The sequence below is a fragment of the Manis pentadactyla genome, chromosome 1, assembly GCF_030020395.1.
Source record: "Manis pentadactyla isolate mManPen7 chromosome 1, mManPen7.hap1, whole genome shotgun sequence".
Classification (NCBI taxonomy): Eukaryota; Metazoa; Chordata; class Mammalia; order Pholidota; family Manidae; genus Manis; species Manis pentadactyla.
Genome location: NC_080019.1, coordinates 201,789,502 through 201,809,392, shown reverse-complemented (window position 1 = coordinate 201,809,392; position 19,891 = coordinate 201,789,502). Strand labels below are relative to the sequence as shown.

Here is a 19,891-nt window from a genome sequence, read left to right as displayed (position 1 = left end):
ATTTCTTCCTCAGATCCTCCTGAATTCTGGGCAGAGTTTGGAAGAGAGTCAGGGGTGTTCCAGGATGTTTCTAGTGGAGGTGCTTGAAATATAAAGGAGGCTGGACACCCCATCCTGTGGAGCTGGTTGTCCTGAAGCAAGGGAACAGTTGGGTCTGCAGGCCCAGAGTACACAGTGAACAACCATGGGTCCTGCCAGCAGGAGGGCAAGCCATCACCACTGAGAAAGAGACTGAGATACTGTGAAAGGAGTGAGACCCCCATCCTGGGAAGTATTCAGGCAACAGCCGCTTGGCCAGGCATCTCAGGGTACCCGAGTCAGTGCTCCCTGGCTCAGGCAGTGCCCAGGGCTGAGGCCTGCAGCTGGCAGTGGGTTCTGGAATTGCCTGAGAAGGCCAAAGTGCTTGGCGCCCACCCTGCAACCCCCAGGCCCAGGAGGTATTGGGAGATCAAAGGCTCTGAGTCAGGTGGGAGGTCCACAGGGAGGTCTGTGAGCCAGGGCATCAGGGAGGGGGGCTCTATGCTGCCTGGGTGGGGGATGTTCCACTGCAGTGACAGCACGTGTGCATGTGCTACTGGGCTGCAAACGCCGGTACCTAGCAGGGGCCAGTTAGGAACAAGAGTGACAGGAACAAGGGAAGTCAGGCACAGGGCCTGCTGGGCCAAGGAACGCAGGCCCCACCCACGGGTCCTTATCCACGGCCCGTGGCAGCCAGACCCTTGACTTCAGACTCAGAATTATACATGTGTTCACTTCATTTGTAAGTGTTGGCATTCAAAACTAGTAGTCACCAGTAACTCTTTAAAAATACAGAAAAGGTGTTAAAGAAAGATCACCAAAGGCTCAAACACATACATCTATCAGCTTGGGGGGCCGCGAACCACCCACTAGGGTGGCAGATGAGTGTGGCGCGGCCCTTCTGTTAGAGCACACCCACGGGCCAGGCAGTCTCTAGCTCTGGCTGTGTCAGCTTGCTCAGTCCTCAAGGTGCCCCTATGAACGGTATCATCATTATCCCCTGTCCACGGGGAAGACACTGAGTCACAGCACCGTTAAGTCATGTACCGACGTTCCCAGAGCTAACAGGCAAAGTCAGAATTTGAACCCAGTGCTTCTGGCTCTCCAGCCGACATTCTCTGCATACCACGCACTGCAGTGGTGGCTCAGTGGTCAGAGCACGGGCTTGTCATTCATTCCTGCCCAAGAAGGAAGGGGTGCTGGCAGGAGAGTCCTCTGAGCCAAGCAGATCACTCACCCCAGGCCTGGCACACAGTCCCCAGCACAGGACGAGTGTGATCACAAGCTGTGCACGCAAGTGTCAATGTGTCATGCTGGAGGGAGTCTGTCTGGTAAGTGGTGTGGGGATAGCGTGCACATCTTGCTGGGGAGCAAGGCCTGCTGAGGGCACCTCCCCTCCCTCCGCCTCTGGAGCCTCTGGCCACATCCTGTGTGTCAGAACCTCCCCAGTTGCTCCATGAGTCACACAGGCAGAGCTGCTCACCTGGCCTGCCCCAGCGTGAGGTCCTCAGGTAAACTGGAAGGCCATACCTGTGGGGTCCGGTGGCTGGGAGCGCCTGCCCTGGGCCAGCACAGCCCTCCAGGGTTCTCTGCTGCTCATTCCTCACTGTTTCTGGGTTCAGATCACTCCTCAGGGCTGAGGTCACAGATCACAGGTTCCCTCCTCCTCCTCTTGAAGCTCTAACTCCCTGCAGGCAGACCGAAGGAAAGCAAATGGCCTCCCAGCCTGTTTCTCATCTGTGGCTGGTTGGACCAGTGGGAGAATGAAAGGAGAGAACGCCTTGCCTAGGGTGAGAAAGTTTGGTGCATATGGAGTGGGAGAGAGTTTGTGAAGTCACACAGCTCCAGCAGGGATGGGTCGCGGGTGCTGTTGAGGGCAGCTCCTGGGTAATGCAGATGCTGGAGCTTTCAGAGGTCATAAAGCCAACCTTGGTGGGCTTCCTGGAGGAGGTGGGCCCCAACAGATGAGTGAGGTTTGGCTGGGCAGAGAGGAGAGGTGAAGGCAACCAACATATGGCGTGGGGAGGTATTGGCCAAAGGCCCAGTCCACGGTCCACACTGGCTGTTCTGTGGGTCCCTCAGGGGGAAATAGCAGGCGGGAGCCTGCAAGGTCACCTGCCAGGCCAGGGAGTGGCGGCTTTGTATTCTCCCCTCCGATCTTCCTGTGGCTGCCTTCTCCAAGTTCAAATTACTGCTCAGACGTCCCCTCCTTAGAGACGCTCCCCTTTCCATTCCTTCCTAGCCTTCTCTCAGACAGTGCCTTGTTCTGGGGCTTTCTCCCTTCCCTAGACAATAAGCTTGACAGGAAGGAGACCCTGTGTGTCTCAGTCACAGCTGTGCACCAGAGCCTGGCATAGAGGCATTCTACATAAAGAAAGATAAACAGCCATGTGCCTTATGGTCACTGGGGAGCCACCGATGGTCCTGGAGCAGGAGAGGGACAGAGATCATAGAAACTGATTCAGGAATGGGGTCTGGGGAGAGTGCAGGCCAGGCCCACCCTGATGTTTCCAAGCAGGAATGGATCTCCTAGTTCAGGGAAACTCAGCTGAAGTTTCCCCCACCTACCTAACTCCAGCTCGGGAGGACCCCTGAGGATGGCTTCCTGGAGCAGCAGTTCAACCAGGCACTGTATATTTTCCAGAGTCAAGAGGCAGAATTCAGGTATACGCAGGCAAAGGCCTGAGCAACTCAGTCTGGCCCCTTTGTGGGGAGCAAATGGAAGCCCAGAGAGGGTCTCCACTGGCTCTTGGGCACCCAGGGCAGTGCCATGCCACTCAGCCAGGACCCAGACACATACCCAAATGGTCAGGGGCAAGGACAACCTGGGGTAAGTGAGGCTCGGTATATATCAGCTCTGGGTCACATCCCTTCTTGGGGCCTCAATTTCCCCATCTGTCAAATGGGACTGAGCCTCAACCTGCTGGTCAGGACCAGGAGACGTCACACACAGGAGATGCCCCGGGATCCTGCAGTGTGCCACTTATTCAAAGGCATGGGGTCCTACTCCAGGACCTCCCCCCACAACAGGCTCCCATGGGTCCCATGCAGAGCAGAAGTGGGGAACCCGCAGGAGAAAAGGGGCCAGCCTGCGGCTGCACCTGGCTGAGCATCTTGGAAAGGATCACAGATGTGTTTATCACTGGCTCACTCGCTCCTCCCGCGAGGAGACAAGACTGGACCCGATCACAGGCTCTGGGGCTTGTTGGCGGCTGATGCGTGAGAAAAGGCGGCAGGGGGAGTCGGGGAGGGAAGAGCGAGTCCCGAGGGGCAAAGGTGGTGGCAGGTCTGAGGAGGGGAGTCCAGGGCAGCCCAGCCCGCCTACTCTAACCTGGCACATAAGGGAGAATAAACGGCACTGCGGGCCTGAGCCCGGGTGGAGCTCACCTACAGACGTGGGCCGGTGGGCAGGGCAGGTGGGGGCCCTGCTGTAGGCGCCCTTAGTTATCTCCTGCAAGTGTGTGGTCCACAGGGTCAAATCAGAATGGCCGGGTGAGAAGAGGGAAGTGGGGGGTGCCAACCGCTCTCTTGGGGAGGAGACTTCAGAATTCTTGGAATTTTAGGACCGTAATATTTTGCATTGAAACCACAGACAGTTCAGATTGGGCCTGTAGGATATTAGGCTCACGGATGGGGTTTGGGATTGTGAGACCTTCGGCCGGGAGGGAGAGAGGTGCCAGAGGCGTTTGGATTGAACTCTTTGGGTGGCACAATCTCTGTGGCTTTGAGTGATTTCCTCCCAGCCTTTTGGGCAGTGGGGATGAACTAACCATGTTTCTTGCCTTCAAGATGCTCAGTCTAGTGAGAGTCAGAGAAGATGGGCCAGAATTACAACTCAGGGCTACACACCATAGGGATAGGCAACACAGAAGATGCAGAAAGGAGCTCAGACGGGGGAGTAGATTCCTCTTGGAGAAGTCTGGAGACCTCTAGGAACAAGAGGAAGGGACCCCTTTGCAGGGTTTTGAAGGATAAGTAGGAGTCCTCCAGGTGGGCCAGGCAGGTGGGAAGCAGGGGAGTTCAGGCAGAAGTAACAGCATATACAAAAGCATGAAGTCCTAAAATAACATGGTTGGGGTGGAGGGCTCCATGTGCCTGGGGAGAGGGGGAGTGGGTAGTGAGGCTGCAGAGGGGGCTGGGCCAAACACGGGGCCTTGATCGCCAGGCCGAGGTGGGGACTTCCCCTTACGCTGGAGGTTCCTGAGGAGGCTTTCACAGGGGTGTGCTGTGGGCGGCTTCCTGGCCTCCTCTGGAATGGAGTGGAGAGCCGGGGTGAAGGCGGCCGGGCGGCGGCTGATGCCCAGTCCCAGCAGGGGCCTTGGGATGGGTGGGAGGGACAGCTGTTTAGACGAGGCGGGATTCCCCTTGGGTTGCATTTAGGGTAGATGGGTGGGTGCCACCCTCACTGGGGTCAGGAGCTGGAGCGGGGGGTGATCATTCTCCGGGGAGCCTTTGGGCGTGGGAGTGGGAGACCCTGTGGGGAGCAGGTGGGAGTGCCCAGGGGCCACTGGTGCCTGGATCTCAATTCTGGGGAGAGGTGTTGGCTGGAGCCACTTCCTAGCAGCCATCAGTGGGCGGCAGTGGCTGAAGCCCTGGCACTGGCAGGACTGCCCAACTCCTGGGTGCTCCTGGAGCTGGGCTCCCAACCCTGCCCTGGCTGCAGGCAGGCCTGGGAGTCAGGGGACACCAGGGAGCACTCAGGGGGGAAAGCTGGAGAGCCAGGCACAGCCCTAGGGGAGCAGGCCCTGGGGCAGGAGGGCGTGGGAGGCCGAAGAGTGGTCATGTGGGCTAGGGGCCTGGCCTCCGAGGCCTCCGTGGCACTATTGCACCTTGAGGTACAGTAAGAGCAAAGGTGGGGGAGCTCTGGGGCCCTTGGGGGAGGGCGGGATCTCAGCAACCCTTTCCTGGGATTGTGGTGACTGAGCCCAAGGGAGGCGGCCCTGGGGATGGGGGCCCGGCCAGGACGGGGCTGGCCCTGCTGGAATGTGCCGCTTGCTCCCAGGGAGGTGAGCTCAGGCGGATGGAATTCCACCTGAGTGAGACGTCACCTCCCAGGCCCTGCCCGGCGTCTTGCTCACAGAGAGTGCTGGTCTTGTCCCTTCCTGCCCTGCCCTGTCTGGTCTGGGTGCTCCTGGGAGCTGGGTTCCCACCCTGCCCTGGGTGCAGGCAGGCCTGTGAGTCAGGGGACACAAGCGACCTGTACCCCCACTACTCTGGCCACCAGGGTGGGGCCCAGATAAGGCTTGCTCAGCTATTTTCCTCTGCTGTCCTGAGGGCCACTTGCATATTTGACCAGATAGAGTGGTCAGCAGCGGCATGTCGAGGGCCTGAGGAGCCAGGCTCTGCCTGGCCTGAAGTCAGCTGCCCAAACCAGGCTGTGAGGGGGCCTCCTCAGGCCACTCCATTCCCGCCCTAGATCCGGGTTGCACATGTGGGCTCTCACCTGCTCAGACAGGAAGGCTTCCGGCCAGAATTTAAGGGACTTGGACCAGGGGCAGCCTTGGGTAAATCTCATGCCTGTGGGGCCTCAGTCTCTTCCATGGTGGGATTTTATGGTCTCAGAATAGTCCTCCAGGTCTGACATGTGGGGAGGGAGAGAACACAGGTTTTTTAGGACCATTGGACACCAACCTTGTCTGCAGCCACACATTCCTGGAGTCTGCCAAACTTGTTCCTGCCTCAGGGCCTTTGCACATGCTGTTTTCTTTGTCTGCAATGCTCTTCCCTCGAATATTTACATAACTAGCTCCTTCTGTTCCTTCAGGTCTCTGCTTGGATGTCTCCTCAGGAAGGCCCTTCCTGACTTTCTTCCCTTATGTCCACCTCAGCTGTTTCTGTACATTACCCTGTTTTATCTTCCGTGTAACACTTAACCATGTGAAATTATCTTATATGCACAGCTCTCTCTGTCTTTATTGCCTATGTTCTCCCACTACAATGTCAGTACCACAGGGGTAGGGATGCTGTAAGGTCACAGCTGCATTCCCTGTGCCTAGAACAGTGCCTGAGATGCTCAAGAACTATTTGTTGAGTGATTGAACAAAATGACAAGTATCTGCTCTTACCTTGGGGAACTTCCCTAGAGTCGGGTGCCAGATAAAATACAGTGACTCCCCTGTTAAATTTGCATTTGAGGTAAACAAATTATTTTTCAGTATGAGTGAATCCCAAATTTAGAACAAGTGTGGGGCATACTTGTACTAAAAAATTATTCATTGTTTATCTCAAATTCAAATTTTACTGAGTTTCTCATATTTTTTATTTAAATTCTTACATTGAGATATTGTAGATTCACATGCAGTTGTCAGAATACAGAAAGATCTTGTGTATCCTTTACCTGGTTTCCCCAATAGCTTTGCAAAACCATAGTACAATATCACAACCTGGATATTGATATTGAAACAGTCACAACACAGACCATTCCCATCACAGGGTTTCCTGGGCTACCCTTTTAGAGCCATATGTACTTCCCTCCCTTCATTACCCCCTCCTAATCTCTGGCAGTCACTAATCTTTTCTCCATTTCTATAATTTTATCATTTCAAGAATGTTTTATCAGTGGGATCATATAGCATGTAATCTACCGGGGTTGGTTTTTTCACTCAGTATAATCCCCTCCAGATTCATCCAAGTTGTGTTTATCCATAGCTTATTCCTTCTTATTACTGAGTGGTAGCTCGCGGTGTGGATGTACCACAGTTTCTTTAACCATTTACCTTTCTAAAGACATTTGGGTTGTTTCCAGTTTGAGGCAATTGCAAATAAAGCTGCAGCGAACATTGATGTACAGGGTTTGGTGTGAACATAAGGTTCCTTTTCTCTGGGATAAATGCCCAGGAGTGCAATTGCTGGTCCGTATGGAGTTGTAGGTTCAGCTTTGTAAGAAAATGTTAAACTCATTTAGACAGGCTGTGCCATTTCCATCACCACCAGCAGTGTATAAGGGATCCAGTTTCTCTGCATCCTCGCCAGCATTTGGTGTTGTCATTGTTCTTTATTTTCGCCATTTTGACAGGTGCTTGTCATATCTCACTGTGGTTTTAATTAGCATTTCTCAAAGAGCTACTGAAGTTGAACATCCTTCTGTGTGCTTGCCTGCCACCTGTGTATCCTCTTCAGTGGATATGAACAGATCTCTTCACAGCTTACGTCCGTTGTCTAATTAGACTGCTTATATTTTTAACGTTGAATTTTTGAGATTTCTTTACATATTCTAGATTCTAGTCTTTTGTCAGACACGTTTGCCAGTATTTTTTTTCTCAGTCTGTGGTGTGTCTTTTCATCCTCTTTATTGGGTCTTCTACAGAGTTTTTAAATTTGAAAAAGTCCAATTTATCACTTTCCCTTTTTATGAAAGGTGTTTCTGGTGTTGTCTAAGAACACTTTGCTGAGCCCTAGATCCCAAAGATTTTCCCTATGTTTTTTTCTAAGTTTTCTACTTTTACATTTAAGTCTGTGATTCATTTTTTAACCGATTGATTTTAAATCAATAAAGGTTTAGTTCTATCTGAAATTTGTTTTGAATAATTCATTTCTAATTGTAGTAAGATATATGTGACATAAAACGTACCCATTCTAACCATGCTTAGGTGTGCAGCTCAGAGGTATTAAGTACATCCATCTCACTGTGCAGCCCTCCCCACCATCCACCTCTGGGACTTTCTCATCTTCCCAGATGGAAACTCTGCCGCCCCCCCCCCGGCAACCCCAGCGCTACTTTCTGTCTATGAATGTGACGACTCAGGGGACCTCACAGAAGTGCAATCACAGTATGTGTCCTTTTGTGACTGGCTTACTTCACTTAGTACAATGTCTTCAAGGTTCTGTGATCTGTTTTGAATGAACTTTTTTATACAGTGTGTGTTTCAAGTCAAAGTTCATCTTTTTGCCCACTTACGCGTCACCCTGGCAGCCCTACCCAGCCTCTCTGCCCTGTGGGGAACAGTGGCCTCTGGACGGTGCTGAGAACTACAGAATTATTTTAGAAGTGAACACTCTCCTCTCCTTGGGCCCATTTCATAGATGAGAAACTGACGGCAGACACAGAGGGCCCTTGCCAAGGCCACACAGGCCCAGAGGGGAGGGCAGGGTCTGTCCCCTGGGCCTGGCTCTCAGCTCCGCCTCCCTCCCGCTCCCTGCGGCTGCCCAGGTGAGGGGCTGGGATGTCCATCCGGGACAACCCAGTCGGGGTGCCCGGGCCCAGAGGAAGGAGCCAGGAGGGGTCTGGAGCAGGAGCTGCGGGCTGTGGGTGGGCAGAGGGGAACCAGCCCAGGGCTGGGTGGAGGAGGCCCACAGGGCTGAGGTTTTTCGGTTTTCTCAGGTGACACAGCACACTCGGGGCCTAGCCAGGTCGGCCACCGATGCTGCACTGATAGCAGTGGACAGGGCCTGGAAGGGAGGGGATGAGATAGGGAGGCCACAGGGCATGGGGCTGGGGCGGGGAGGAGCAGCCCTTCCCACAGAGGGCAGCCCCACACCCCCAGCTCCGTGGAGCCTAGTCTTGGCATGCCACTTGGCTCTGGGTGGGCTGCTGAGACCACCTCCCCACCCTAGCCTGGGATGGACACAGGCAGCCTGGGGCAGACCTGGAGGAGACGGCTGGACACGCTGGCCAGGGAGAAGCTTGGTGGTGGGGGGGCCTCAGGGACATGTCACTGTGCCCTAGTCACTGAAGGTTGGGGAGCAGGGTGTACAGTGGAGGATGGCAGCAGGACTGGGACTCAGGAAATAAAAGCATGTAAGGAAGATGCAAGTTTCAGCCCTGGTCAGAAAGAACATGCTACCAGAAAGTGAGATCAGCAAGAGGGCAGGGAGAAAAAAGACACAGTTCTAATATTAGCACTTGAGATGCATGTATTAATTTAATCCCCACAACAGTCCTACGAGGTTATGAGCATTCTCTGTTTTCTCCATTTTACAAATGGAGAAATGGAGAAACAGAGAGGTTAAGAAACTTGCCCAAGACCACACAGCTGGCAGGTGCTGCCCTGCGACCTGAACCCTAGCAGATCTGGCTCCAGATTCAATCCTGAACCACTCAAGTGTTGCCAGCCCCAGGGGTTCTTGGAAGTGGATGTGTTTATCCCCACCCCTAGTTCTGATGTACTGTGGTTCAAAGATATGATCCTACGATTCTCATATCCTGTTTGGGGGAACTTGGAGATGCTGCAGTCCTCAGCCCCCAAAAGGCCCCGTTATCTGGAATTTGGGGGACCGTAGAGTACTCAGGCGCTGTGAGTCCTCTCTCACTCCCATCACTGTGGCCTTGGGACAGTCCGTGGGCCACGGCTGTCTGCCCAGGAAAGGACACTCTGGGCCAGGAGGGAGCCTGGCTGCACGGAGGAGGCATCTGCATGTCGGCCCTCCTCGGCAGTGCGGAGAGCTGGGGCGCCTCCTGTTCTGAGAGAGCTCCTGGGCTTGCTCAGTCTGGTGAAGGCAGCCCGTCGGGGCACATCCTCACCCCTGCCGAGCCCTCCTTGTCCTTCCAGGCAGCCCAGCCCAGAGCCTGGCATACAGCAGGTGCTCTCAGGGACATGGGGTACTTGAAGCTGTGCTATTCAATGTAAATTAATTACAAATAAAGAAGATAAATCATTCAGTTCCCCAGGGCCCTTTCCAAGTGCTAGGGAGACACATGTGGCCTGTGGCCACCACAGCCACATCATCACAGAAGTTCTGGTGGGTCAGAACAGCCGTGGGTACAGACCACGGTGTTGCCATTAAGGGGTCCAGGAAAGGTCCCGGCAGCGGAGGGAGCCTATGCTTCCACTCCCAGGCCCCCCACCAGCCCAGGAGTGGTCTCAGATCATGGCCCTCTGCTTGCATTGGGAAGGAATTCCCAGCATGGCTGCCGAGCCTTCGCTGGTGCGGGGGACTCACTGGAAACCAACCGAGGTGGGGAGGGGCAGCGCGGCGAGGGGCTCAGTTACACCGTGGTGGGACCAAGTCAAAAGTCACCACCAGAGACAATTGCAGCCTTTGTCCTCTGGAGGGGCACCGGGGCTCCTGGGTGTTATCAAATCTGCCAGGATGAGGGGAGAGGGGGCCAAGCGGTGGGGGGAAGGCAGGGGAGGGGTCCTGGAGGGAGGGAGGAATGAGACATGGCCCAGGGATGTGGAGGAACTGGCACTTTCTCCTTGTCCTTCAAGGAAAAAAATCCAGGTGTGGCTAAGTCCTGAGGAAGGACACCTTGCCTGGCCGAGGGTCTTCCTTGGGTCGTCCCCTGCAGTGTATCTGAGCTGCAAATAATGCTGGTGAGGGCTTGTCCCAGCCTCTGTGTCTCTGACTCTGCGGGATGTTAGGCGCACTGGGAGACGGGAATGACATGGCTGCAGAAAGAGCTGTAATAAACTTCTCTGCTGGTGGCCTCGGACAGCCCTCCTCTGAGCCTCAGTGTTCTCGCTGGGAAAAAGGCAGTAGTTTGTACTCCTGATCGAATGAAATAATGGCCATCGTGCGGAGTCCCATGGTCTCCTGCCTGGTGAGTCCTCAGAAAACAGTAGCTGCTATTGTGAATATTGTTATTTGTGATTTAGGGTGGTAGTAATGTAAAATCCACACATAGGTTCTCATGCCTATATTCTATTCCTAAGGATCTTTCCAGCTCTAAAACTCCATTTTCCCCATATACCAGCCACGTGGCATGCTGGAAGGACTGGGAAGAAGGTGTCCAGAGCTCACTGAGATTTGTCATTTTAGTGAACAGAGAGGGTTAAAAGAGGACCAAGTCATTGCAATGCCACATTGGTCCCCCCACTCCACGACAGGTGACATCCACCTGGGGGTCTCAGTGGGGTCTGAGTGGCCACCTCGGGAGGGGGCCCAGCCCTTTTCCTTTGCAGCCCCACGCCCCAGATACCCCAGTAAACACCACATTCTAGGACTGGCAAAGCTGTCCAGTCCAGCCTCCAGCCCAGGCCTCCCACCACACCTCAAGCGTCATGCACCCAGCCGCCTCCCGTTCCCCACTCCGGGATGTCTGCTGGCTCATGGAGCCCCCTGTCCCTAAGCTCACTGCTCATCTCACCCCACAAACGTGCCCCTGCCCTCATCCCCACCCGAGCCCATGAAATACCAGCTGTCCTTCCAGGTGTCCAGGCCAAAGCCCTTGGCTTGTTCTCGACTCTTCCTTTCATACCCCACATTCAATATGTTGGTTCTATCTACACCATCTATCCAGAATTTTCCTGTTTGAACGACCTGCACCCCTGATTGCAGGGCCCAGGCTACCATCACCTCTTCCCTTACGTGATGCAACAACCTCCTAACTGGTCCCCCGCTTCCACCTGGGCCCCCTAAAGTCTTTTCAAGTGTAAGTTAAATCATCCTCCCTCTGCTTACAACTCACAATGGCTCCCAACTCATTCAGCAGATGCTGAGGTCTTTATAATGTCCAACAAGGCCCTGAATGACAGGGGTCCTGTGAGCCTCTGACCTCATCTTCCACTTCCCCTTCGCTCAGTCTGTTCTGCCCACACTGTTCCCCACACACACTGGGTACATCCCTACCACAGGGCCCTTGCACCTGCTACTGATTTTGCCTGGAACGCTCATACTCCAGACATTTACCCCCTCACCTCCTCGTCTTTGTTCAAATATCACCTTCTTAGGGAAGCCTTTCCTGGCCACCCTATTTGCAATTGCCCTTGCATCTGCGTCACCACTTCCTGCCTCCTTCCATGTGTTCTTCTTCTCCATAGCACTTATGACCACCTGACATGACATTGGTAGTTGCCAAATGATCCTGATGTGACTGGGAAGTTACTGGTTGTTGTGGGAACAGCACAGCTCAAACAGGAGCTTCCTTCTCACCTTTGAAACTCAAGGGTCTGTGCCTTCTATATGTGTTCCTATGGGCCAGCTTTAAATAGAGATTTTATTTTTAAACAGCTATGTAGCCCTTTTCATACTCCAGGCAGAATTCTAACTGCTTCATATATATTAACTCATAAAATTCTCATAAGACCCAGTGAGGTAACTACTATTATTATCTGCTTTTTACAAGTGAGGCACAGGGAGGTTTGCTGACTCACCCAAGGTCACACAGCTAATAAATAGAAAGCCAGGATCTGAATCCAGGCAGTCTGTCTCCAGAATCTATGCTCTTGCTATAGTTCCTCTCTTTCGTGCATTCATGCACTTACTCAATAATTAAATATTTATAGCGTGTATTCTTTGTGTCGGGTGCAAGAATAGCAGATGACTGAAAAAGGTCTCTGCCATCAAGGAGCTCCCGGTTTATGCAAAAATGCAGAACAAATAAGTAAGGTGAAAAGAAAAATGTATTTACTTGGCAAACGTTCACTGATACCTACTAACTATCAGCCAGTGTGTCAGGCACTGGAAATCAGAGATAAATAAGACACAGTTTCTGCATTCACAATTCTGAGGGGCTTACATTGTAATAAAGGGAAAGGGTGAACTACTGCATGTCTTTATGATGGCATGAACTAGATCTGGCAAAGGGGAGTGTGGGGGATGGTGGGACCCCAGGACAAGAGGTCCAACCACTTTAGATGGCTTCGTGGTTGGGTGGGTGGGTGGGTGGATGGTCAGACATAGAATAGATATGAAAAGATTGTTGGACGGATAGATATTTGGAAGGATGGATGGATAGGTGGACAGATTAATAGTGTTTGGAAGGATGGATGGATTAGTGGTTATATGGACGGACAGGTGAATGAATGGATGGATGGGTGCATAGATGGGTATTTGGAATGGTGGCTGTCTGAATGGGTGGGTAAAAAGCTGAGCTCATTGCTGGCAAGTTGCACATTCTCCCAGTGAGATCACCAGACCAGCTGAAAGAAAGGGATGGAAATCCACACATTCGTTCATTCAGCAGATGTTCACTAAGCACCATATTTATGTGGCTGGTACTGTTTTCGGCTCTGGGATTAGATAGTATTTGTCTTTATGGAGCTGACATTCCAGAGAGAAAGCAGAGGATGGGCAAATAATCTAATCTACGTAGAATCTACTGTCAGGAATAAACAAAACGATGAAAAAATAGAGCAGGGTGAGAGGGCAGAGATGATAGAGGGGGGCATATTAGGTAGGCAGGAGAGGCCTCTCTGAGAAGTTGGGCTCTGAACTGGAAGTGAGGACGTGAGCCACACACGGGAACAGAACTGGAGACAGAGGAGCAACTAAGTACCAGAGCTTGAGGCCAAGAGGCCACTACATCTCTCACCGAGGGCGAGGGAGGCCGGAGATGCGGGCACGGATGGGTGTGTTTGGGAGTGGGGGCTCAGGGAAGATGGACCCTAGGAGGAGCCTAGGGTTTGCTGTGCTTTGGAAAGCCCAACATCAGACCTTGACCCTGGGCCACTCTGCTGGTGGAAAGGCACCACCCTCGCCACCCCCCTCCCCTGGGTTCCCAGCCCGGTTGCTCCTGGCTTGTTCACAGTTGGGAGGCTGTCAGCATTTTAATTACAGTTCTCAGCTCTCAATGGTTTACAACTCAACCGTGAAACAGGCCCAGGGCAACATGTGGCACCTCTGAGTGATATACTTGCTCACCATTTCTATATTTAGTGCTATTTAATGCCTGTGGGCCCAGTTTTCAGAGAGAAAAAGAAGGAGGAATTTAGGGGGAGTGGGTGAAGTTGTTTGGTTTTTTGCCTCGGTTGTTTTCTGAGATGATCTCCTGGTCTTTAAAAAGTCACAGGATGCCAGCCAAAGGCGTCTTTGCGCTATACTGTTCATTTTTAAGGGAGCCCAGTTCCTTGGTAAGCCGCCCTTTTCTACCGAGAGTCTGCGTTTGTTTCCTGGCGAGAAAGCTGGGTTTAAAGGACTCACGGACCAAGTGAGAGGCTCCGGGAAAAGGCCCAGGTTCATTAGTATTGCATAGAATGCGGGCTGGACTTCAGGCCATTTGTTCCCCCTCCCCTCTGCTGCGAGGGTCCCCAGACCTCCTGCCAAGGTGTCTACAGGGGGTCTCAAATTAACACATACACACAAGTCACCTAGGGAGGGGAGTGTGTGAAGATGCAGCTTCTGATTCCCTAGATCCCTGGGGTGGGGCCTGAGAGCCTGCATTTCCGATGAGCTCCCGGGGACAGCGTGCTGCTGGTCCTGGGGCCACACTCTGAGAGGCAAGGGTTCTGGCCATCGTCATCCAATAGAAATTCAAGCCACATACGTAATTTACATTTTTCTAGTAGCCACGTTGAAAAGGTGAAAAGAGTGATGTTAAATTTGATGACATATTTCATTTGATCTAATATGTCCAAAAATTGTGATTTTCATCTGTAACCAATCAACAGGAAAATACCAAGATACTTTCCATTCTATTCCCCACCCTGCCCCCACTAATAAGTTTTTGAAATCTGGCATTTGCTTTATGCTTACAGCACATCTCAGTTCAGACTAGCTACAGTTCAAGCTCTCTGGCGGCTGGTGGCCTCCCATCTTGCAGGGCACAGATTTCAGTCTGGCTTGAATACCTCTGGTGACAGGGAACTCACCCCCCTCTGGGAAGCACGCTCCATCCCTGCAGGCGCTCAGCTGGGAGATGCCTCAGTAAGACAACTAGGAAGAGCCAGCTTCTCCCTGGGTATCCTCTGCAGAGAACAGTCCTGCAAGTATTTGCATGCCCCAACCAGGTCTCCTTGAAGCCCTCTCCTCTAGCCCCTCCCGTGTGGCAGGCACCTCACACACTCTGCCTCAGTTAGCAGCCCTGAGATGGTTGTTGTTCTTAACCCCAGTTTTTCTTGTTGGAGAGCCAGTCTCAGAGACGGTACGTGATATTCCCATGGCCGCCCAACCAGGAGGTGGCAGAGCAGGGACCTCAAGGCAGGACGCTGAAACCTCTTTGATATAAGAGGCCCTGTTCCTTCAGCATGACATGGTTTCAGAGGACCTCCCAGGCCCACCTGTGCTCCTCCAGACACATGGGGCCAGCCCACATGCCACTGACAGAGCCTCAGAGATGGCCAGGAGTGTGGGCATCAGAAGCCCCACAGCCCTTTGTGGCAGGACCGAGACACCACCCCAAGTCCTTTGGAGCTCTGGGTCACAGACCCTCAAAGCTTCAGAGCTGGGAGGAATCAGTCATTCCTCACCACCCCTCTGCCGGTGGGAGGGGGTGAGGCCCCACCCCACCTCTCTGGAAACTGCCGGGGGGATAGAGATAACCCAGAGTGTTTTTCCCAGTAGCCTGGCTGGAAAAAATCTGACTCCACCAGGGGCAGGAAAAGTGATATCTCAGGGGAGGTGTCCGTGCGCCCATGTCCTCTGGGCTGGTTGCGGGGCAGCAGGGGACCTCGGGCCAGGCCAGCCCACCCTCCTGGACACCAACACAAAAGGAGCTTCTGTTCTGTGATGGGGGCTCAGAGGGCTTCACTGGGACCTGGTGGCCCAGGCAGGGCCTTACTGGGGTCAGGGCCGGGGGTACAGAGGGTGTTTGGCCGGCGTGGCCTGGCTCCTGAGTCCTTCCTCCACGCTCTGGAACATCCAACCCCCTTTCCCTTGTCCCAAAGCCCCTCCCTGGGGCTTCAACCTTGATTTTGTGTGGACTAAGTCAGGGCCTTATTAATACTAATGAGATGAAGGAAATGGCCATCCAGACTCCTGAGCCAGGGCGGATTCATTCATTCACTCACCCATTAATTCAGTAAACACTTGCTGAGCGTCTCCTGCAAGGCAGGCCTCTTCTAGATGCTTCCTGAACAATCCAGACAAGGGCAAGGCATTTCTGGAGCCGACAGTTAGGTGGGGAGGGGAGAGACAAGTGCCCTGAGTGCTTGGGAGGACCCCCGGGCAGCAGCTCAGGTTGCTTTGAGGGGCAGAGCTAGGGGTGAGGAACCAGAGGAAGGTGTCAGCAGAGGGAACAGCAGCTGCAGAGGCCCTGAGGCAGGCATGCTCAGTGTGGTTCAGAAACGCCTGGCATTAAGTAAGGGTCACAGAGGGGACTCACAGAGTTGTGCAGCTATCTCCACAATTAATTTTAGAACTCTCATCACCCCAAAAAGAAACCACATACCTATTAGCTGTTGCTCCCCTGGCCTCAGGCAATCTTTAATCTGCTTTCTGTCTTTTATTGATTTGCCAATTCTGGTCATTCATATAAATGCAATCATACAACATGGGATCATTTATGTCTGGCTTCTTTCACTGGCCTTCATGTTTTGGGATTCCTCCACGTTGTGATGTGTGTCAGTATTTCCTTCCTGTTTATGGCTGAGTAATGTTCCCCTGTATGGACAGATCACATTTGGGTTATTCGTTCAACAGCTGATGGACATATGGATTGTTTTACCTTTTGGTTACTGTGACTACTGCTGCTGTGGACATTCATGCACAAGTTTTGTGTGGATACCTTTCTCTGACGGTGGCACTGTCCTTGTGGTTAGCTACCACACATACTTGAAGTCCACGCTGTCTTCAGGGCTGTCCCAGAAAGAGCCCAGGTCTCTGGGTCCCGCGAGAAGGAGGGTCTGGACAGACACAGGCACCAGCTGTGCCCGGGTCCTCTGGCTCTGAATCCCCACGGGGCTGGCCGCGGCCACACAGGTCAGCAGGTGCCACAGTGCTGGCCCAGTGCTCATCAGCTGGGCACTTTATAGTTGCTTCTCTGTGAAAGTGGGAACATGGGGACCTTCCTCTGGGAAATGGCAGGTGGCCCTCTGGCTTCCGTGTGCTTCCTGGCCCTTCACCTGTGGTTCTGCAGTGCTGAGCCCCTATCTTAATTCTTGCACCTGCTCAGGCTTCTGGTCTGTCCTCCACGTGGCTGCCGGAGGGAACTTGTCAAATGCCAAGAGGTCCTCTGTCTCATCAGGAGGCTGGGCCAGCCCCCTAGCGTGACCCACTGGCCTCCTTCCTGTTTGCTGGATGCTCCCTGCTCCCTTCTGCCCTTGGCCTTTGCCCACGCTGCTCCCTGGGCCTGGCCTGCCCTTTCCTCCTTTCTGTCCAGCCAAGTCCTCCTCGATGTCCTGTTCTCAGCTCAGGGGGCCATTTCCCCACCAACTCACTCTGATCAGGGTCCAATGTTACTGCTCTCAGCAAGTATTTACTGAGCACCAACTATGTTCTGGGCACCAGTCTAGGTACTAGGGACATGCAGGGAGCAGACAGATCAAGTCCCTGCCCTTGGGCAGTTTACATTTTAGTGAGAGGCAAGAGAAACCAGACAAAGAAAATGTGTGCTATGTCAGATCGGTATCTGACACATTAGGGAGCAAAAGGAACGAGGACAGGGGTCAGGGAACGTGTCCTTGGAAAGGCCCCAGGGAAATGAGTGGGGATGCTGTGTCGAGACTGGGGAAGAGGCGTTCCAAGCAGAGGGCTGCAAGTACAAAGGCCCTGGGGCAGGAGTATGTGTGGCGTGTTGGAGAAACAGCAAGGAACCTGTTATGGCTGGAGTGGAGTGAACAAAGGAGATGAGTCAAAGAGGTAGAAGGGGACAACTAGGGGGCAGGTAGAGAAAGAAGAGTATAATGAGCTCCACCCACCCAACCCCCAACTTCACAACCCCAAAATTTGGCCATAGCCATCAACCTCATTTTAGTCTCCACCCAAGAGCCCCCAAACTGGAACAATTTAGGGGAAATTCCAGGTATTGTGTTATTCCACCCACAGATTCTTCTGTGTGTGTGTATCTAATCAATAAGATTTTACAAAAACATAACAAACTGTTATTACTAGGTACAACATGAATGATCCCTTGATGCCATATCACACCCCATCGGATTCGGATTCCTCCACCATCTTAAAAACATTCTGTGGTCAGGTTGTGGGAGGGGAAGCGTCGGGTGTGATCGCAGTGAGGGGCACACATCTGCACTTTCCTCTGGAGGCCCCATGGGAGGAGGGTGGCCTTGGCCTCCTGCCTGTGTGACAGTTTGATGTTCAGCCACCTTCCTCCCCAGAGCAGAAGCTTCCAGAGAGCGGGGGGCTTGCTCTTTCTGTCCACTGGCCACCAATCTCAGGGCCTAGCCCAGGGCAGAGATTAAATTAATACCTGGTGGAAAGATGAGCTAGCCAGGGAATGAATGAGCGCCTAGGCCATTTCGCTGATGCTCCAGAAGGCAGGAGGCTCTGCCTCCTTCCTGCGGGCCTCCCTGCCCCTCCTGCCGGAGTTGGGTCGCCTGACCACGCCACTGTAGGCCACAGTCCACATTCCCCACCCGAGCCCCATCTCTAGGGCAGACCCAGCTGGAGGCAGCCCCTGGCCCTCAGATCCAGCTGCTTCCGGCGCAGGAGACAGAAGCCGCTGGAGTGCGTCTGGGAGAGTCGGGCCGGGGTCAGAGGCTGACCCATGAGCAGCCACTGCCCCTCTTGGGGCTTGTCCCTTCCACTTCTAAAAGGGGGTTTCTTTTGTAAATGCCCACAGCAGCCCTTTGAAGGGGCGGTGGCAGCTCCAGGGCCCAGGTGAGCCAAGCAGTGTCCTGGCCCAGGGCCCTGCTGTGGATCCCATCTGCTGGCCTCTGCCATCCGGGCTCCCGTCACATTGCAGGATGTGTGTGTGACTGCATGCGGGCTGCGTGTGGGCAGGTGTGTGTGTACACGTGCGAGCCTCAGGGGCATGTGGTGTGGCTGTGTGAGCGAAGACTATGTGAGCATGTGCCACGCAGGGAGAAGAGTGTGTGGTGGTGTGAGGGGGGTTGAGTGTGAGTGCAGGGGTAGTATGTGTGACTGGGAATGAGGGAGCAGGTGAGTGTGAGCACCCCCATGACAGTGGGGGGCGGGGGCTGGGGTCATGCACGTGGGGAGGACACACATGCGTACTGCACGTGCAGGTGTGTGGACGTATGTGTGACTGCATGCAGGGGCATGCAGGTGTGTCGGGGAAATGGGGACCTAGAAAGAATCAAGTCTAAGAAGCAAGGGGGTTTTGTCTACAAGACGTGGGTCCCTACAAGACCCCAAAGTTGGGCAGTTCATGGAGGCCTTAAGAGCCAGGCAGTGGACTCTAGGCTTCAATCCCAGGACAACAGGGAGCCATGGTGATGTCTGAGCAGCTGTAACCTGGCCCACCCTGAATTTCAGAAGGTCCCAATCTAGACCAGGAATCCTCTCTCTCCAGTTCAGGTTGACACTCCTGTTCCTGAGGCCCTGGCTGGACCCTGCACCTCCCCTGCAGTCAGGCCCAAGCTGGCTGCATTCCACCGTCCCGGTTCTGTGGAACGCGGCTTTCCCCCATCATCCCCACCCGAGGCAGGCAGGAATACTTGCTTGAAGTCAGTGCATCCAATAGGACTTAAAGAATGTGACCAAGAAGAAAATACTCCAAATGTTTACCAAAAAAAAAAAAAAAGCTGTCTTTTCCCCTCTTTCATCTGAGTTGCCCAGAGGAATACAGCTGCAGCTGAGTGAAATGCAGCTTTCTGCTCATGATGGATTGACATACAGGAGGGGAGGGGGACAAGGAGGAGGAGGAGCAGGAGGAGGAGGAGGAGGAGCAGGAGGAGCAGGAGGGGGAGCAGGAGGAGGAGGAGGAGCAGGACGAGGAGGAGGAGGAGGAGGAGGAGGAACAGCAGGAGGAGGAGGAGCAGGACGAGGAGGAGGAGGAGGAGGAGCAGGAGCGGGAGGAGGAGGAGGAGGAGGAGGAGGAGCAGCAGGAGGAGGAGGAGGAGCAGGACGAGGAGGAGGAGGAGGAGGAAGAGGAGCAGGACGAGGAGGAGGAGGAGGAGGAGGAGGAGCAGCAGGAGGAGGAGGAGGAGCAGGACGAGGAGGAGGAGGAGTAGGAGGAGCGGGAGGAGGAGGAGGAGCGGGAGGAGCAGCAGGAGGAGGAGGAGGAGGAGGAGGAGCAGCAGGAGGAGGAGGAGCAGCAGGACGAGGAGGAGGAGGAGGAGCGGGAGGAGGAGGAGGAGGAGCGGGAGGAGCAGGAGGAGGAGGAGCAGGACGAGGAGGAGGAGGAGGAGCAGCAGGA

The 19,891-nt window shown here is 53.8% G+C and overlaps 1 protein-coding gene across 2 annotated transcripts in view; it reads left to right on the top strand.

Annotated features, from left to right (window-relative positions):
- WNT7A (Wnt family member 7A) overlaps nucleotides 1-19,891 on the top strand; it is a 61,592-nt gene that overhangs the window by 22,192 nt on the left and 19,509 nt on the right. The window lies entirely within an intron of this gene.